The 21,114-nt window shown below is 38.1% G+C and overlaps 1 long non-coding RNA gene across 1 annotated transcript in view; it reads right to left on the bottom strand.

The window, feature by feature from the left end:
- Positions 1-12,873: 12,873 nt before the first annotated feature.
- The window catches only part of LOC141934240 (uncharacterized), a 45,837-nt gene continuing 37,596 nt past the window's right edge, over positions 12,874-21,114 (bottom strand). Inside the window, exon 3 of the long non-coding RNA XR_012626294.1 lies at positions 12,874-13,045. This is a non-coding gene — a long non-coding RNA (uncharacterized LOC141934240). The remainder of the gene's footprint in view (positions 13,046-21,114) is intronic.

The raw sequence follows: 21,114 nt of genomic DNA on the forward strand, positions 1-21,114 counted from the left end.
AAATCGTTTACTACACCTATAATCCAGATACTCCCAAATGAGTTGATTTGAGTAGATAGTGATCTAGAGGCCTGTTAAAATACATTATTGCCTTATGATCAAGCAGTTTGGAGGACACCACATTTAAAAGACTGGTTGCTTGGTGCTACTTAGCCCCCTCTGTTATGTGATAACATAAACAAGGTATGTTCATCATTACGTGACTTACTGTGATACTGTCAGAACGTAAGCTTTCTATTGTTCTTACCACAGAGTTTAAAAGTATTAATTTCATTCTTTATTCATATACAGTAGCATCTATAGGTCTCAAATAGGTTTTGAAGTCAGAATGACTCTTTGTTTTGAAAGTAATAGGTCAAACAGGTTCTGGAAAATCATTTGTGCCTTAGAATTGTCTGTGTATCATGTTAATGAACACCTTTGAAGGCTAGTTTGCTCAAGGATGATGTAAACAACAGCTGACATAAAATGCCCATGAGACAAGGGATCTGTTTTGGTGTTATAGGTGGCAAACAGCAACTGAGACTGCATATGTATTTTTACTTATTTGTTTCTCTTTGCAGTACAGAAGATAGCTTTTCTAAAGTCAAAGGAACAATTCTGTGGTTCAGCCAGGAATGGCCAGATCTTTCTGCTAGCTCTTGGCCATGCACCCCTACAAAAGATCTAACTTTTATACTACCTTGCTACCTTTCCTTATTAAAGCTTTGTTATAAAGCTCACTTAACTACAAGGCAACCATGCTGGAAGATCGTTTTCTCTCCAGGCTTTGAGATCTGCTTTTGAATAATCTAAAGACTTCAAGGAACCTTTGTGTATTATGTATACTGTATATCTACTCAATTCTATTAAGATAAACTTTTCCACAAAACCAACAAAACTTCCCCAGCTTATTGATAAGATAAATTGTGAACTTTATATTTTTTCTCTCCCATACTTTTCTAAAACAGGCACACAAATGAACTAATCAAATTTTTAATCTCATCTGACTCCCACTTCACTTAACAAATGCAAGATACTTGACATGCCTCACTTGTTGCATAGTAACCAACCCACATTGAGAAATACAACTATGCAAGATGAGAATTAGGACTCATTATGCCTTTGCTTAGGGCTCATTAGGATTGCATGCTGAGGGTGCCATCTTAATTAGGGATGAACCTTACCACCTGAAAGTAATTCACACTGGCAGCCAACTGTAGTATTTTCCAATTTCTGATTTGTCTGGCTTCCATCTGCCAGCTTTATCTTAGCAGTGACTCTTTTTGTTGACATCAACAATGATGTTCATAATATCATGAATTGCATCCTGTCTCTTGGGTGCAATCAAGTTCGACAGTTCCCTTCGCAGTATGACTCTGTGATGAGGGGGACTGCTAGCTGTGGGAGAGTCATGATCAAGATGATGAAATAGAGATCTGGACAGGCTGGAGCGATGGGCTAAGGCCAACTGTAGGAGTTTCAATAAGGACAAATGCCGGGTGCTGCACTTGGGCCACAACAACCCCCAGCAGCGCTACAGGCTTGGGGAGGAGTGGCTGGAGAGCTGCCAGTCAGAGAGGGACCTGGGGGTGTTGATTGACAGCCGGCTGAACATGAGCCAGCAGTGTGCCCAGGTGGCCAAGAAGGCCAATAGTATCCTGGCTTGTATCAGAAATAGCGTGGCCAGCAGGGAGAGGGAAGTGATCTTACCCCTGTACTCAGCACTGGTGAGGCCGCACCTCGATTACTGTGTTCAGTTTTGGGCCCCTCACTACAAAAAGGACATTGAATTACTCGAGCGTGTCCAGAGAAGGGCAACGAAGCTGGTGAAGGGTCTGGAGCACATGTCGTACGAGGAGCGGCTGAGGGAACTGGGGTTGTTTAGTCTGGAGAAGAGGAGGCTGAGGGGAGACCTCATCGCCCTCTACAGCTACCTGAAAGGAGGTTGCAGAGAGCTGGGGATGAGTCTCTTTAACCAAGTAATAAGTGATAGGACAAGAGGTAATGGCCTCCAGTTGCACCAAGGAAGGTTTAGACTAGATATTAGGAAGCATTTCTTTACAGAATGGGTTGTTAGGCATTGGAATGGGTTGCCCAGGGAGGTGGTGGAGTCCCCATCCCTGGAGGTGTTTAAGAGTAGGGTCGACGTAGCACTGAGGGTTATGGTGTAGTTGGGAACTGTCAATGTTAGGTTAATGGTTGGACTGGATGATCTTCAAGGTCTTTTCCAACCTAGACAATTCTGTGAAATGTGAGACATCAAGTATATGACAAGACATGCAGTAAATGACCTTGAAATGTAAAAATCCAACCCAAAATTTCCTGCTTCTTCTAAAAAAATTGAATGAACAAAATATGCCCTTACACTTTCTGCCATCATTGCAAGTACACTGAACTGATGCATGAATGGCACACAAAGTTATACTTCATTATGCTTCCTAGGATCTATTGGCACCTATTTCAATGATATCTCAAAGAATCTGTGTTGAGGTAACCCACCAAGCAACTGGTACTTTAACTGGAGCTTTTTTATGCTAGTCATATACTAGTGCAGTCTCAGGACAAAACAAGGCAGATGGGTGCAGGTGCTATGCAAATTATGTTTTGATGACAAGGCAGTGATGTAAACCAGACTACATAAGAAATCCTATAGAGGTTCAGTAGTATGAACAGAAGTAAGTGACTTAGATTCTGAATGAGAGGCAAAAAGTCAAAAGGGGTGAAAATTCCCTCCTTAATTTCAAATAGAACATGGCACCATAGGCATGCTGCTAGTCTGTCGAATACAGAAAAAAATAAATTCAGAAAACTTCATTTAAACCACAGAAAAATTCTTGTGATTGTCAAACTGTACTGCCTGCAGACACATCCTCCTCACCAGCCAGGCTAATAGGAAGTGGAAACTGTAACATCTTGAACTCCATTGAGATTTGTTTAGTTTTAGCTCTGACACGATCATTTACTGCTTTCATCAAGCCACATTTTTTGAAAGGTAGGGATTAAAAATTGAGACAGCTTTTGCCATGTTGTGCAAGGTTAATGGAATGGTTTCCCCAGGAGATGTTTTTTCTCCAATTGCTTCTGAAACTCTGATTAATAGGAGAATTTAGTGTGCTGTACTTCTTGGCATGTTGATCATTCCTATTGAATAGTAATACTTTGTCAGGCATTTAATGTCTTACCTTTCTCTCAGGGACTTCCAACATGGTTTGCCTACTTTCTACATTTGGAGTGGAGCACAACAGTGGTTTACAACATGATGGTGAGAGTGCTTGTAGAAAATATTTCCTTCAACTGAAAGAATAGAGAGATATTAAGTGGAAGAATGGCTATAGACAAAATTTGATTAGACTTCTCTGTGTTCAGATCTGCAGAGAGGTTTTACAGCAGTTCCACATGCTCCGTGTTTCTTGAGAACTGAAACCTAGTACTGAACAAAAAAAACCAAAAACATTTAACTGTCACTGGGTATGTTGGCTTTACTTAATATTCTGAGGTTGGAGCCAGAAGGAGTAGAAACACAAAATATTTATCACATCTTTGTGCATTCAGTGTCCCTCTCCAGCTGGCACCCAAGCACTCAGTGCCCATCTAATTTTGCACTGTGTTTATGGGGATGACCTATGGAAAGTAGGGGCATACCTCATTGAATGGTTACTGTAGCGACAAAGAAGTCTTGCAGGTTCTGTACTCCTAGGATTTCCCAGATGACGTTCACATGTCCACAGCAATCAACAGCCACTGCACCACAGACATGGACAGGTATCTTTAGAGGCCCACCCCTTCTTCTCTATTGGTTCCCAATCATGCCTTACTCTGGGTTGAGACAAAACGCAAGTATTTCTCACTCCAGCTGCTAGGCTTGTGAACTGTTTCACACAAAGGTATCACACTTATGAAATTCTGGCTTTCAAGGGCAAAATAGCTGTGTGACCGATTACAGAAAGTGACACAAAACCATTTTCCTCACCATCCTCATGTCTAGTGGTTGGTGCACTGTAGAAAAGACAAATAATTTAGGGGCATTGTATTCCCTAGCATGTGTATTTCATATTGGTAAAAGACAAACCCCAAGGCTAAGGAGTTCAAGGTAGATTACTGTGTTTTAAGGTTGACGACGCCTGTAGTCAGAATGTTGTTTTTTCTGTGTCTGTTTGGAATGTGGATATGGTTGAATTTCTAGTGCTGAGTTGGTATATACCAATAGATTCACTGTTTTTAATTGCTGATTTACTTAAAACAACAGCACCTATATCATTTGTTAGTCTGAGTTATTTGCTTTGAATAGATAGGTTTTTCAGTGTCTCTAAGAAGTGCTCACTTGACCATCACCCTCTTTATGACCCTCTCCTGTCTATTTTGATTAATTAACTCATATGCAATAGTCTATGCTACTATTTATATACTTCCCCCCCTCACCCCAGTTGCACCTCATCTCTCTTTGAGTGCAATAAACAACAGAACAGTGCAGACAAATGTTTATATAGAGAGACTGAAGTTGGCTGGAATTCCTGACTCTTATGAAGAAAAATTCTTTCACATTATGTACTAGTGGAACAGAGCACACGAATACTGTATTTTGTTGAAAGACAGCCAGTTATGAACAAGCATGAACAGTAATAATATAAAAGATCACCTCACTTAAGCTTCAAAATGAATACCATCTGCAAAACTGTTCACAAGCTGGAGTAGAAAACCACAAGTGACAAAAAAATCTCAGAAGGATAGTCAATATTTGAACATGACTGTTTATGGTAAAAAGAATTAGAAAATGGCAGAGAAGGTTTTTAACTTTTAAAAAGGAACTGAAAAATGTAAAGAACAGAAGGAATTCCTATCTATTTCTACTAAACTGGAGCATCACAGATTTAACGTAAATAAATAAATATCAAGGTGCAAGGGATGAGGCAATCGAGGTTTACTGTTGGAAAAAACATAGACAATCCTTCAAAACATAGAACATAATAAGAACCACAGGCAAATCTTAAGAGAATTCTCCATAGTGGATTGTTGCTTCTCCATGCCCAGGATAAAATCAGTCAACAAGTAATTATAAAGTTAGTGCTGATATACTGATTTTGTTGTTATTTTTTGCCGAGTATGAGCCTATAGAACTAGTTCTAAACAGCACAGGTTGACAAGTCAAGCCCACTCTGTAATCAAGAATGTATCTATGGTCAAAATCACTTTGGTCTATTGGATATCCAATGACTACTGGTGTTGCCCTAATGTGAGCTATTACATCCCTTTTTCCATGCACTTGAAATTTCTTGGGAAATGAAAGCTGAAGATGGCTTAGGCTGGAAAAGCAAGAGATCATCACGCTGAGAGTGTAAATGGCTATCTAGGCAGTGATTCACTACTGGTAGATGCATCACTATAGTTAGTCCTGGCAGTTTTAGCACTACTGACCATGTGGGTGTGTTTTGGTTGTACATGAGTGTCTTTCTGCTGCTAATAATTTTGTTCATTTTGCTTTAGTTCTTTCATCTACTGGCAGCTATATAATTTTTATAATTTGAGATGACACAAGATTTTTGTTTTGAATAATTTTGGCATGTAAGTATAATCTTGTGTGGAAATCTCTATCGGGATTGGGAGGGATTCTGTGAGATAGAATTTTGAAAGATTTTTCCATCCTTTTGCAAAAGAGTTGTTGGGACTTGACTTTTGCATTGTTCTTTTTATTGCCTCAAGTTCTAGCATTGTACTGAGCCACTGACAGATGTCAGGAAGAACTATTGTAGCAATTTAGACTGCTTAATGTAAAAAGTTTATGAAATTTATTAATACTATATATATTGAATTAGCTGGGCTTCCACTGAAGTCATTGTCACTGTTGATGCAGTTGGCTCCAGATCAAAACTTGGGGTTGACCATTATATCCTTTCTTGGTCATGTTCATGTCTGTCTTCTGTTCTTGATGGCCTGTCCACAGAAATGTGTAGGAGTCTAGGAGCTACAATCAATAGGTGGTGAATGATAAGGAAGTGGGCAACGAAGCAGTTCCTGTTGTGTGAATGCTTCACTGGGATGATGCTTCCAGTCAGGTATGACTGTGAGAGCTGGCTACTATAGCAGACTCTAGCTGGGTCAGTGTCAGCCACCACACATTAGAGCAGCCTGAAGACTGTCATTTATCTTTTAGGGGAAGAGAAGTTCTGGAGGAATAATCAAGTGAACAGAGCTCTAAGGAAACAAGGCTGAAACTCTCCCTTATACTAAGTCTTCCTTGGAAGAGCTCTCTGTTCTGCAAGGAGCACTCTCAAACTTCAGATTGTCTTCAATATAGCTTAGATTGGGCATTTTTGACTGTCAGTAATGTATCCAGGAGCAGAAATTCCTCAGACATGTTGATGGACTCCCTTGACCAGGTACTTTATTTTGCATAATTTAGTTGTCACTGCATTTGCACACTGCACAATCTCACCAGTCTCTGCATCTTGATTCTGGGTTGTTGGTGTTTTTCATGAGCTGCTCTTCATCTGTCCTCAATCTCCTCATCTGTTATACCTCCTATAATGGTAGCATTGGAGTGGGAGACAGTAGCCAGAACAAGCAGACTGTTTGTTTTGATGCTGTTTAGAACGACGCCTTCTCTTCCAGCATTCCTTTAATGAAATGCTCACCTTGAAAAGAATGTAGGTGATAACTAGAGCTCTTACTTGCACAGATCTTCACAGTGCCATTCTTCTCCAGTAAAAGATCATTTTTTGTCTTTCATTGAAGCACTTCATTCTGGGTAAGGTTAGTTAAAACTTTCCCTTTTTTTCACCAAGATCATCTGAATGTGCCTACTGAAAATCTTTTCAAGAGTCATGCACTGACATCTCTTTAGGGTTAAATTTGGAAATCTCCAAAGGTCAGCCAACACTTTGTTATAGTAACCTGTGTAAGGTGGGAAGTAGAGAAAACAATGCTTACATAAGATGTGAGAAAATAATAATAGCTAGAATGGTAGAACAATAAATGAGAAGCAAAATGGATAACCTTAGAGAGCAATGTGGAATTTCTTTCTGTTTCTTTAACTTTTCTTTTTATGAGGCTCCAGTGAGGTGTACACAATGCAACGGTTTTGCTAGGCAGTATAGAAACCTTCTAAAAGCAGGATTAAGTGTTTGATGTTGTTTCCATTTGGAAGAATTCAAGCCATAATTATTCAGTATTACAAAACCAGAAACCAAGAGTATTTGGTAGTGTCTGCTTTAGGCTCTGGAATAGAAAATAGTCTCTCACTGGCTTGGTACTTGTTTAATGCCCTTCAAACTATACCCTGTTTTCCTACTAAAACCAACAATTTATTTAAGCATCCTGAAAATGCTGCTCTTGACAGCTGCGGAAGAGACAGCATGGTAACACCAAAATGGATTAACTATTAGCAGCTGTTTTCTACAGAGAAAGCAACAAGCAATGCAACGGAGATTTGTGAAATACTCTCCTTGACATTCAGCTCTTAGATCTGAGAATGAGACCCATGTAAAGACTCAAATGGGGGTTTTTTTGTGACTTAGACCTGCTCTCCAGAAGTCATAAAAAGGAAAATGGACTATCCCCCCTTGATTCTGCCTGTGAGTGCCTGCACACAGCTTGTATTCAAGCTGATGTGAACTATTTAAATTCACGTCTAAAGGCAGACTATGCCTTTTATGACCACATTATGTAAGTAATTCAAATATACAGGCTTTTTAGCATACAGAATAATGGATTGTTTAATCTTACTTCTTTCTACCCCAAAATATTGGTATAAACATAGGTTATTTTATCAAGCACTCTTTGAAATTATAATTTTTGGAGGATTCTGAGTATTTCAAAGTGGATTCTTCCTATCCCATATCTGAATCAGGATTTGATCAAGTATAGAATTGTGTTTACTGAGTGGAGATGCATAATCTTAAAGAGCTAAAGCATCTATAAACTAATGAAATATTGTAAATCACATTTTTCCAGTTTTACACACTCAAAGCTTCTGTAAGATAAAATTGTGAAAAAAAACTTCTGAACAGTAGACAGTACTGTGATTGTTCATATGTTTTTTAAATGTCGTACGTCAAATTCATCCAACTCCTATTGACTTCATTGGAGTTACAGAAGGTGTTGGAACTGAATTTCAGTTATAGAACCACACCTTAAACTGTTGCAGCCATTTTAAGTGTTCATTGGTTTTAAGTTTTTGTTCTGAAAATACTAACACTTGAAAACTGCTTCAGTTTTTCTGTCCCATGACTTTCTTTTTTTAAAAATTGGCTTAGTTAATTTATTTTTGCTTCCATAATATCAAAAAAGTGGGAGGGTTAAGGAAGAGGTGATTATTCATAGTTTTGTGACCATAGGGGAAGAAGAGTTTGGCAGCTCTCTCTTAGACCTCCCTGTCAGAGCACATATTGTAAAAGTAGTCTGAAATGTATCCAAAGAAGACAAACATAGGAACTGAAATTTTAACTCTTATTGGCAGTGACATTAGTAGACTCAACAGACTCTGGGGTTTGGATATATTTTTCTTGTTTTTAACTACAGGGATAAAGCAACTAATACAGCTTCAATTCCTTTACCCTCTGTGGTATTTTGCTTTAATGGTGGAATATTTTGCTCTCGCCTCATAATTGAAAGGCCTCTCTGATGTAAACTGGAACTTGTACTTATTTTAAAAGAGTACAGTATGTCCACAGCACTGCACACACATCAATCTATGTATGTATTCCAGAGTGCACTCTCTACATTTGGTTATTAGGAACTTGAGAATCCTATATGTGTTTATGCTGTACCACTTTTTGGAGCGTGCTTAAGTAAAACAATATATTTTTCCTTCAAAATTACTGTCTCAAGATTTCTTAGAACTATTTACTACGGTTGACCTTCCAGATGGAATTGGTCATTTATTCTGTGCAGTGAATTTGTAAACAAGCAGGGAAAAATCAAGCAGTAAAATCTGTGAAAGCCATAATTATGCTACATATAGTTGCAGTTTCTGTGGCTTTCTGTCTAATTCTGGCACAGAGATTGTATGGCTGAGAAGTCAAATCCGCCCTTTTAATTTCTTCCCAAACCTGTTGATCCTGAGATTGGCACATTTTCCTTCTGGGTAGTGGGAAGTAACAACAAAGGCCAGGAGAAGGGAGGGACTGGAACACACTAGTGAGTGGACAGAAGGAGATGGCCGAACAGCTGCAGTGGGTGGAATGGGTGGCAGCAGTTAATGGAAGCAGAAAAGAAAAAAAAAAAAAAAAAAAAAAAAGAAAGGCCAGGCTGCCAAGAAGGTTTCAGCATGACAGAAGGGATTTGCATAGACCAGTGGTTCCTGTCTTTTCTGTGGCTGAGATGTACTTGAGAAATTTGGCATTGTGTTTCACTTCACTGAACTCAGCTCCTCCTCTCTCCTCCACTTGGAAATTCCTGCTGTCTCTGTGTCCCCAACCCACCCTATGGCTGCCATTGCTGTCTTCAAAAAGGCCAGGAGGCACTGGACATGGCTCCACATCAAGACAGTGTAGTTCTGACAAACTTTATTCCCTTGAGCTCTGTTGCTTATCAATTCTATGTTGTTGTCTCAGCAAGGAGAACCACATATCTCATTGGGAGCTGCTGGGAGAGACCATTTGTGGCTTTATCTTTCCTATTAGCAGATTCCTCTGTACTGGATGAAGATAGTGCTGGCTTCCTTTACCCAGGACATGACCTGTTCAGAAGACAAGTTGTCTCTTTCCACATCTTAGATGCCAGACTCAGTCACGGAGAACGTGCTGTTGCAAAAACTAGAAGTCTTGCCACAGGCAGGTAATGACAGGCATCAAATATATCATAGCAGCCAATGTCGGAAAATTGAGTAACATATATGCAAAGCATGGGATGGCAATGGCAAGCAGGGAGATCGTTTTATCACTGCTGCTCCTAATGGCAGAGACACTGGCAACAAAATTCACTAGGCTCAGCCTGCCTTTCCTTCTCCGCAGCTGTAGTTTTCTATAATTTCCCCTTATTAGCTTTTTGTTTCTCTCTCAAGAAATGTAAATAGCTTCAGTGTGTGAGTTGACATTATAGTGCGACCCAGAGTTTAATTTTCCTCAATTTACAAGCACTCACACTGAGGACTTTACTTACTACTAGATTAAGCTAGAGAGTCTGTAGCTTCTTAGAAGTGGATTTGATCTATTTCTGTGTGTCACATTCCCTTCTCTCCAGTCCACCTGCACCTCTTGTCCATTGTTGTCTTCATTCTAAATCTCGCATTGGTATTTCACACATACTGTGTGTGGCATATTATCTCTGTTCACTCATAGTTTATTCCTTCAACATCCAGCAGAATACAGCCTGGAGCTGTACATATCCTAGGGAAGTATATCTGCCTTCCATAGCTGAATCTGAAACTCAGTTAATAATAAAGCTGTACTGATTTTGTTTGGTCTCATAGAAATACTATCATTTGTCTTTGTCTCTTTTGATCCGACATAAATGAGAGCGCTGTTTCTTGGGAAATGTCATACTTTTTGGTGTCTGGATTTCCACCCAGACTGCAGTTTTCACTTGTAATACATGATCTAGTCTCTGTCAATCAGTCCCAGCTATCCGAACTGAACTAGGAAAAATGATGGACAACTTCTGTTCTTTGAAATCTGACATTTAACCTTCCTTTATCTCCATTTGAAAAAGCATGAGAACCTACCGACAAAAGAGGAGGGAGGGAAAGAAAAGTTGTTTGGCTCAGAGTTTTGCTCTTTCTCAGTCAAGCATTGAAAACTGTTGTCCAAAGTACTCTGAGAATTAGGGAACAGCAAATTTGTGCAATTGAAAACAGTTATGTAAATTGAAATGCCAAATTTCCTGTGCCAGATGCAATATGAATTCACTGTAGGGCAAGAACTATCATTAGAGCTCCCTAGGAAAGGAACTAGAATAGCAAAGTAATGATTTTAGGGTAATATGCTGATGTTATTTGAAAGCTGGGATTAGGATGCAAACATTTGTGCAGCATTTTGTTTTACACAGTCCCTTGTTAATGCATCTGGTATTCATTTTAATACCACTAATCCTAATGGATTCATTTAGTACTCATGTGGATGTCATATGCACTTCCTGTAGGTGTTATGCTGTGATGAAGTACTGGTTGCTGGACACTTAAAGTGTTACCACATTTCCTTTGATTATGTAAATTTTTTCATAAGCTGTCACAATAAAATTCTTCCTGGTATGTGTTAGCAGAAGCAGCTGTATGTGGAGACCATTGTATCAGCTGTATTTGAATAATGTCATGGCCAGGGGGATTCAAGCCTAATAGATAAAACATTCAGTTATCCTGGCAGTAAGTGGAATTTGAAAGTGTTTCAGAAAAGTAATCTTGGTTGCACATAGGGATAGAGCAAATGGGCAGGTTTTGTCAAGGTGGCAATTTTTTTTGGAAAAAGGCAATCAGTCAGCAGCCACTTTATCCAGAAGAAAATCATTTTCCGGCTTTTGTGTGGAGCAAGGGATATGAGTGGGGCAATGGGGCACTGTGGTTTGTTCAGCTGCATGCTTGCTCTTCAGAAATTGGTTTGCCTATCCTATGTGTTTGTGAAGTTTGTAATGGCACTTATTCAAGAGTAAGCATTGTCTTGAAAGCTTTCCAAAAGGCTTACTTTATAACAAAATAAATAAGGCCTGCAAAGTGATTACCTTCAGGTTTCTTGGTGGGGTTTTTGTGTTTTTGTTTTGTGGTTTTTGTTGGTTTGGGGTTTTTTTTACAATATGGCTTAGGAATGTCTGACAGAACTAGATCAGAATGGACTGGAACATTTGGTTATATGGTTTGAATTATTACTAGACTTAGAAATGTACTTGTTTGGTACAGCTTTAGCTTTTACTATGTGGGTTTGTCTTGCATATCTCTGCATGTGATACACAACATAGTACTTTAAAGTCAACCCTCTTGAAGCTCAGGTACTCCTTATCCCCACTGCAATTAATAAGCCCTCCAAAAAGAGTGCTTCATAACCCTGTCCTTGTCCACATATCGTTATTGTAATATCCAGTCTGATAAAAATTCTCACCAAAATCTATCACTAAATGGGAAGAGTAAGCCTTCAGATCAATATTGGGATAACAGAAATTCAAGATACTGCATACGAAGCTGGTTCATAAACATTTTAACCTGATTCAGCTTCATCCAGTTTTTCGAACTTATTCTTTGCATCCATCTCTTTCTGGTAGAAATGTATGGGGTTACTTTTTTAACATTGGTAGTATATAAAATCCTATTGAATGCTCACAGCAAGATAAAGTCCTCTAAAAGGGTCAGTAGGAGATAGAGGCCTGTTGTTCCTGCTCTCTGTGTCTTTCCAACAATTGTACTAGCTTGTGGAGGAGACACGGACAGTTTTAAGAAGGGCTGGCATAAAGTAAACTTATTCTGGCATAGTATCCTAAGCCAGGGCCAGGGAAAAATCACATATTTCCAATGGCAGGAAACGTTATGGATGCACCTATGGCTACAGAAGAGGTTTCTTGGTGGCTTAGTTTGTCATGTAGGTGTTATAGCTTTGCAGGTAGCAAAACTCTTTGTCAGCAACTGCCATGTGTCCAGCAGGAGTCTCTGAGAGCATAGTTGTGTTAGCATACCTAGAGCTGCAGAAACCCTTGTAGCAAGATTTTAAGTGCCAGCAATGGAAATGCTCTTGAAAGCAGGACTTAAAAACTCACATACTGACAGGAGCAACCTGGAGCTTCCTAAGCCACAGTGATGCCAGGTAGATGAAAAAGACTCATTCCCTTTAAATGCCCATGGTATTGCTTATATAAAATAATACTAAATGTGAATTCTACTGGTTTTGTCACTGTGTGACTGCTGAGAGCTGAACTGAGTTATCATTCATACACTCGTTTATCTGTTCAGAAAAGGGATTCAAGTGGAGTCTTGCAGGACTGAAATGAGTAGTTCATGTTCTCTCTGGTCATGCCAGTCTTCTGAGCTTATATTCTTCCACAAACTCATAGAAAGGTGGTCCTTCTGAAATTCAGGTTTCACCCTGTACTTCCAAAGTCATAAAACTCAGACTGCCTTCTGTCGTGTCTTTCTTTGCTGAAGTAAATCATGCTGTGAAAAAACATGTATCATGATGAAGATACAGCAGCTGATGACCAAACCAACCATATAATCCTCAGTTAATTGTTTTCTGTTGATTTGGGAATAATGGCTTTTCTTAATATGATAGGTATTTCTTACAGAATTCCCATTCAGGGTAAAAGATAAGTTCCACTCATCATTTTCTATCTATCTTTTCTTCCCCGCTCCAACTCCAGTCTTTCTATTAGTCCACGTTAAGTATCAGAAAGCAAATCTAATGTAAACAAATACCTATGGAGATATCTAAGGTTTTGTATAACTGTTTTGTGACTGCAACCCCTACCACCTGCCCCTCCCCAAATAACTCCTTGAATGAACACTACAATGTGTATGGTTACATTTTCACATGAAGGAATATGTTATTTCCCATGACACTGTACATCATTGTAGCACTGAGATAATGAGATATTATTGCCTGTAAAAATCACTTTTTACCTGTAGGCTACTTTTCACCTTCTTGGCCCCCTGGAAAATAGCTGAGGTTGTAGAGGGAATTTTGCATAGCTCATGTGGATTATACTGTCAGAAAAGAAACATTGGAATGTAGCCTTTTTTTTTTCCTTTTTTCTTCTGAGTAACAGCTCGGGTCACCAGTTAATAGGCTGTTGCCAAAATTACCTTTAACTTAAAATATGTCAAGTTAATAAAGTAATTTCTCACCACTGAGTTTTGTCAAAATGATTTTGAGAGAAGGGACCTGCCTGTGCCTCTTACATCTTCCTTTCTGTTCTAATTAATCTGTGAAAGTGATACCAAATAAAGGATCTTCCCCATCTTCACTTACTTGAGAGCCCCTGAACAAAACATTATCTCCAAAGAGGAAATCCCACAACCCAACATGGATTAGTTTCTACGTGTAAAGTGCCTTGGATATTTTTGCCACCTTCAAGGCTTGTTGTGTTTTAAGAATGTTGGACTCTGACTGATAGGTTTCATTTGCAGGCCTGTGTTTCAGTATGGCCCAAGTCATGCAGATAGAAGAAAAACTGGTGTTGTCAGTAAATCCTTTTCATTATAGAGTACCACTTCCCACTTGAGGTATACCTCCCTTCCTTGGAAAACACATTGCCAGATTCTCACAGAGCTAAACAAAAATATGTTATGTGTTATATATTAAAAATGCTTATTAGCCAAATATATTCAGACCCCCACAGTATCACTCCTGTTTATAGCACCTCTAATGCTACCAATAAATTTCCGTTCTTGAGGCAGTTAAAAATATATTACTTTTCTTATAGTATGTACTGCACTTCATTTTTGGTATTATTAACTCTTCTCAGTTAGACATTCAAAAGACCTCTTTGGATACTCAGTGCAAAGCTAGTTGTCCTTGCTTCCACTACAAAGTTACCTGAATAGAATGTACAAAGCACACTATTAACTATCTGTAATACTGATTCATTACATGCTGTGATCTGGACCTGCAGTGTGGATTCTGATAGCTTTTTACTGCATATCTTTTTTCCAAGTATTTTTTTTCACCTGTCTGGTGTTCATACCATTAAACACCAAGGCAAGTGATTGACAGGTATTCAAACTTTGTCTGATGAGAGAAACTTGAAGGAATTCTGGCTGCTTCAAAGCAGCAACATTTACAACTTGCTGCGTGTGATTCATGGATTTTTTTAAAATGAGCTGCCATATGTTTCTTCAGGAAATATGACCAGTCACTGATCATCAAAAGGAAACCACAGGCAAAAGGTCGTGTAAATACTGGACAACTCATTTGTGTTCTAGATTATACCACGTGCGTGTGTCTTTTGACTGATGTATCTTTTTTAGTAATTCAAACAGAATGTAGTATTTGCATATCTATTTCATAAACTTAGGTGTCTATTTAAACTGTTATAATCTGACATATACTATGTAACACTTGTCTATAGATGACCTTAGAGAAGCTTTTTTTATCACAGGAAAAATATTGATGTTCTTCAGAAAATTTTGTATTGTTATAGTTGCTTAATCTATTCAGGAGTACCAATAGTTGGCTTTATCTGTTAAATATAGCAGAAGTAGCTTCACTTATCAAGGCAGAAAAACCTGTCAGAGTAGCAATCTGCAACTGAATGCTACTGCCCATGTACCAATGGTCTGTACTAAACCAACTGAGAAAGGTACAACTGAGACTCATCATGTGTATTCCTCTTTTCTCGTACTCATGGTTATCATGGTCTTAGGAAGATATAAATAGGTATGATGTCAAATAGGTATGAACTATCCAAGCAGTTTTTCTTCCAAACAGCATCATAGCCTTGCTGCTGTCCATTCTGGTTACATCAGGAGTTTCCTGGTTGTCTTCACTGCAAAATAAGTTGAAAACTTCTTGAGCAGCATAATTATTTAATGTAACTTTCAGAAAGCTTTTAGATCCCTAGGATCTGAATTATATCCAGACCATGGTGTGGACAACATAACATAATGATGTGTTCATCATACCATTGTCTGTACTGCTGTGTGACCAAGGCAGGACCTCACTCTTTGGGCTGGTTCATCTGGTAATATTTATGTATTTGCCAGCCACTTCCAATGACATTTTCCATTTCTTTTTGTCTGTAGAAAGAATACAAATACATATATGTGTATGCACACATGCATTTCCAGTTTCACCTTCACAAAATGCACTTACTGCAAAGGTAGCCTCACAAACCTGGATTAGGAAAGGATATTAATAACTGGTGCTTTAAAGCTGGCTGCTCTCCTTTATTATGGGTCAATTGGGAAATTATAACAACTGATTCATTGCAAACAGCTGTGTTTATGAAAAAAAAAAAAAAAAAAGCAAGCTATGTTGGCATATATCCATTGTATGCCAGTAAAAGCATAAGCACGTGCTAGTCGCCAGATCTGCAAGTAAAAAATATAGTACTTTAATTAGCTCTGGGTTATGTCTATGTTCCTAGTTTTAGGATGCTAGTGTTTCCTACAGCTTAGATACTTCAACATTAGGAAGAAAGCTCTTAGCCCAATAAATCAATACAAAATGTAGAAACAGATACTAATATTAAAAATGTAATCAATAATAGCAATTGCCATTGTTAATATAGTTGGTACTCATAATTTGTTGAAAGAACAAAAAAACTTGCATTGATCATTTTTCAGGCCTTAGTTGAGAAGATATGGATAATTAATTTTTCACAAAGAAAGCTTTTCTTCCAGAACTTTCCAGGGGTTTGGATTAAAGAGGTGCTAATTTAAGATGTAAAGGTGAGGCAGGAAAGAAAACAAGGATATGACCACAGCATGAGATACAGCATCATATGGAGGTTGTTATAGTTGCACTGATACTGGGAGTAAGTAGCTGTTTCAGCCTTATTCTGAACCTGGCCTGATTAGATATTTTAACCAGCTAATTTGAATAGAGAATGAAACAGAAATAGGTGTGCTATTTAGACTTGTAGTAAAATTTGGGTTGTAAGTGACCTCTGAAGATCGCAGAGTCCAAAATCTTTCTCAAAGCAGGTCTAACTCCAGGTTGCCCATGGCCTTGTTCATTCAAATTTTGAAAATGTCATTAAATTAGTCCAGAAAGAAAAAAGAAAAAAAACTATTTTAATAGAAACAACCTTATTCAGTAAAATTCGTTATTTCTTCTGAAATTGTCTGGTTTCTTTGATAATAAAAGAGAAAAATTGTAAGCATTAGCTCATCAGGAAAATAATTACCTTTATTTTCTTCATTTTTATTTTAAAAGTGAAAAACAAACCTCAGCAAAAAAACAGTATTTTGTACAAAAACCTGTTTGTATTTTACTATCTTAATTCAAATAGAACTATATTTCTTGTTTTCCAGTTAGTTTTTCTGCCATCCTGAGAACTGCCAAATAAAACTACTACCAAAAAAATGAAGAAAATTCTTTCATTTCAAAACCAAGAGTAAACATGGTACTTTATATATCATAAAGAGGCAACAAATAACTACACATATTCTTTCTTTGCTTTCATTCATAAAGAATGGTAAATTAAATATAATGAAAGCATGAATGCTTTTCAGTAGCAGGAGTATGGCTTTTGAACATAATTCTGGTTTTGAGTAGACCTATACAGAGCAGTCTGTGCTTCAAGTTAATTGTTAATTTTTATTTTAGTATTGAAAATAATGTAGTTGCAGGAAAATTATCCTAACAGATTGATATTAATCACAGGAGGTGGATATGGTTAAAGGGAAACAAACACATGGAAGCATTTTTATAAGCTTGCAGTTCTTTGCTGCTTCAAGGTGTGGGAGTGGTGGAATGGTGCAATGCAGGCTTGCTAAAGGCAGCATGGAAAATAAAATAATCTCCCTCTTCCACAACAAATACTATGCTAGAGTGTATTTGCTAATGTGAATTCATGGCATTGGAGACAGAATTAGGAGCCTGACAGACCTCCAAAGCTAACTTCCAGGTCAGAACCCCTTCCTGGCATTCAGGGATTCTCAAGCTGGAATCCTTTCTGATGATTCCCTGGGATGGGAGTAGGGGGAAAAAGCATACTCTATTCATTCTCATCTAGCTCAGTTCACTCGTGTAAGAGAAGACCAGATTTTGTTCTGCCTGGTTTCAAAACATCCAAGTGTTATTTTAAATTTCTGTGTTTGGGCCTGTGGTCTCTGCACAATAGTACATGTGTTGAACTTGTTGCTCTGTATTCATGACACGTCCAGCTGCATCCTGTACTGTCATAGCACAGGTCACTGGTGACTGCCAACTAAAACACATTGCTTGTGTTTACATACTGCACTGAAATGTGCTGGGATGAGATACTGAAGTTTCTTCAGTCCTGAACTGTAAACTCTAAGGAATTGGTATGCAGAAAAGCACTCAGAGAGTACACTTCTGAATGCTCAGGTACGTAAAGTTTTTTTCATAAGATACAGTGTTGCTGCAGCTCCCAGTCACAGCTTTCCTGAAGCACAGGGTCCCTTGTTGAACTATGAAGAAGGCAGACATTTTCTACGATGGTTTCCCTGGAGTCGCCACTTTTCTTTGCTTATTCTTGTTTCTTTCCCGTATTGTACAAACATGCCTTGACGCATAAGTTCCCACTGCAGAAAGAGTCTAGAAAGTCTCCCACAGTTTCTTCTGGTTTTGAGGAAACTATTCTCCTCCTTTGGGTTTTATGACTGGGTATTCAAGGTTCAGGAACTCACTTGTTATTTTTCCTTGTTGTTTGACGTAAGCTAGGTAGAATATCATTTTTCCTAGGAAAAATACCTTGTCTTGGATGTGTTCCCCTGGAAAATAAACTTATGCTACTATTTGGCAAAGTTGGAAATAGGATGGCTTTGTTCTGAGAACTTTTCATCTGCTGATATTAACAGAGATTTCTTTATTGGTTACCATTTGGCAGAAACTAGGGGTTATTCTTTCAGGCATACTGTCATTTTTCTTAGAAACCTAAAAAGCTATGTCAGTTAAGCTGTTGCAAAAGTTTTTTGGAGTTTGAGTTGGGTTGGGTTATTTGGCGATTGGAGGGACTCATTTCTTCTTATGTTGTTGTGAACATAGTAGGCTAGATTTATCTCTGACATCTCTCCACTAAGACCAAACTCTCAGTTTTCCTTCCCCCATTCCTTCTAGCAGGTCGCACAGAATTATATCAGACAGTAAGTTTATGGTGGTTTTTTCCCAGTTCAGGACATTTTGGGCTTACTTAAAATATTCCTTTTCCCTGTTTAGCCAAAGAGCACAAGGAAAGATAATATACTGCTCTGGTTTGTAGGGCACTGGCTTCCTCACAGATTCTGTGACGGGATGATGGAGTTGGGAAGCACTCCTCCCTGGAAATCCATTACTATCTAGATGTGTATCCTACTGCCAAGAACATTAACTGTCCTCTCTTATTATGTCACAGTAAATAGTAGGGCTGAAATAGAAAGGTGAGGAGGAAAGTAAAATAGCTATATGATTTTTTACTACATCAAGTATAGCTGCATTTGTACCATTTCACTTCATATTAATAGCTTTTTTGTTGTCAGTTTTAGTAAGTGTAAGATACATTGTGACAATTTTGACCCCTTTAAAATTAAATTGGCTTCTGTGTTCTTCCTGTTTTAGTCCTACTGGATGGATCTGGAAATTTGTCTGTGATTTAAAGAGGACACCAAATCCTTTTATTTCATTTTCTTGGGAAGAAGCATGATTAGATTATTAACCATTAGCAAAGTAATTACTGTTCCCACAATGTCCTTCTGTTCAAATTCCATGTGAGTCAGATTTGTTTCTAATCCATTGCTCCAAAAAGCACATAGGAGAAAGGAGTGAAGGAAGGCAGCCAAGAAATATTGGGCTTGAATATTATCATTTGAATCTAATTACTGTTCAAGGGGTGACATAAAGTATGATTGCATATCTCTCTGCATGCTAGCTCTAATGTTTTATCCTAGCTGGTAGCTATTCCATGTGGATGTTTAAGTTTCTCTCTACCTCAGGGAGGTAGGACATCACTTGGTTTAGACATAGTCACATATCTCAGCATCCATGACACCTTCCCTGCAAAAACGTCTCTTTTCCACAGAGATGGTCTGGTCCCCCTCCACTGAAGGTATAACTTGCTCATAAACCACAAACATTATGTTCAGATGGTAAATTCATTGCTGCAATGCACAGCTATGATCATCTTTCTTCTCTACAGATATTAGAGAAGCAAGAGTGGTGAGCTTGAGAAAACCTTGCCCATTTTAGTAACAGCTGAGAAAAAAAACCTGAGAGGCCAAAGAATAATTGATAACATTAGACCACAGAGTATCTGCTTTGTGTAGTTCAAAGAATTATAGGCTTCTGCGCGTAAACAGAAGAGGCATGTAGTTGTGTTTGCTAGATGATAATTAATTTTGATAATTTAACACTCATTTTATAGTCTTTTAATTAAGAAAGTGTGATTATTGGCTTTTTAATAATTTTTCATAAAATTCTGCTAAGTTCTCTGTATGTCATGCGGATCAGCTGCCAACCCCACCTTGTTAACTTGTGTATGTCAATGCTATTCCCTCCAAGTTTTCAGTTTATGTAGTGAAAGTTCACTTCTTTATTCACTCTCTCACACTACTCTGGCTATAGCGATCTTGAGAGATTTCCTTGAGCAATGTTTACTCCTGATAATAATTAGCTCTTTTATTATCTCGGTGGTTGCGTACATTGGTGTGTTTTCTCTCTACTTGGAAAATGTTCCCCATTTTGAACTGTTGCTTTTGCTTGTTAGACAACCAATCTTTTTCAAAACAAGACTAATTAGCTTGCGTCTAATGGCCATTTTCAGGACACTGCATAATAGTTTTCTTTGGTTCTTTAGGTATAACTATTTGATTAAAATGAAGATTTGATTACTCCTAAAGCCTGACAAAACATCAGTTTTAAGTAGATTGTGATTAATTTTTCTCAGCTCTTCAAAGCTGTTGTCTTGCAAAACAACAATTACTGGTACGCAACTGGACCAAAAGTACCTTTGAATAGATTACAAGGGAAAATAACTGAACTGCTGTGTCTCATACTCTCCATCATGGAAACCATGGAGAGTCTGCAGCAGATAACAGTGTGAAGGATATAACTATATCTTTGCATGAAGTGGGAAGAGTGACATATAAGCACAGATAAAAAACTTCAGTTATAATTTAGTCCCACAGCACTTCATCGAATTTGTATGCATCTCTTCCTCTCTCAAAATCAGAAGATCGGGGGATTTGGCTTGTAAATACATAATGCTATAAGCAAGACAATCTACAAACCCTCCGTAGCTCACACAAGGGCAGCCCTTCACATATGGCTGAGTCAGTATATATAGAGCTAAGGAAAAGATTTTATTCCCTTTGAAGAAGGAGTATTATATAATCAAACACAAAATAGCAAGGCAATAAAAATCTCCTTCCAACACAATCTGAAGTTGACATGAGATTTTAAAAATACCCATGTATTTAGTCCAAATCTTTCACTCTGGAAATAAAGTATCTCTCTTGCTCCATGTCAAGAATTGAGCTTGAAATACTATTTACCCATATCCATAATTTACTGGCTGGATGGGCAAAAATAAATTAAATAAATAGAACTACAAAGAAGCACACTT

The sequence above is a fragment of the Strix aluco genome, chromosome 1 (genome assembly GCF_031877795.1).
Source record: "Strix aluco isolate bStrAlu1 chromosome 1, bStrAlu1.hap1, whole genome shotgun sequence".
Lineage (NCBI taxonomy): Eukaryota > Metazoa > Chordata > Aves > Strigiformes > Strigidae > Strix > Strix aluco.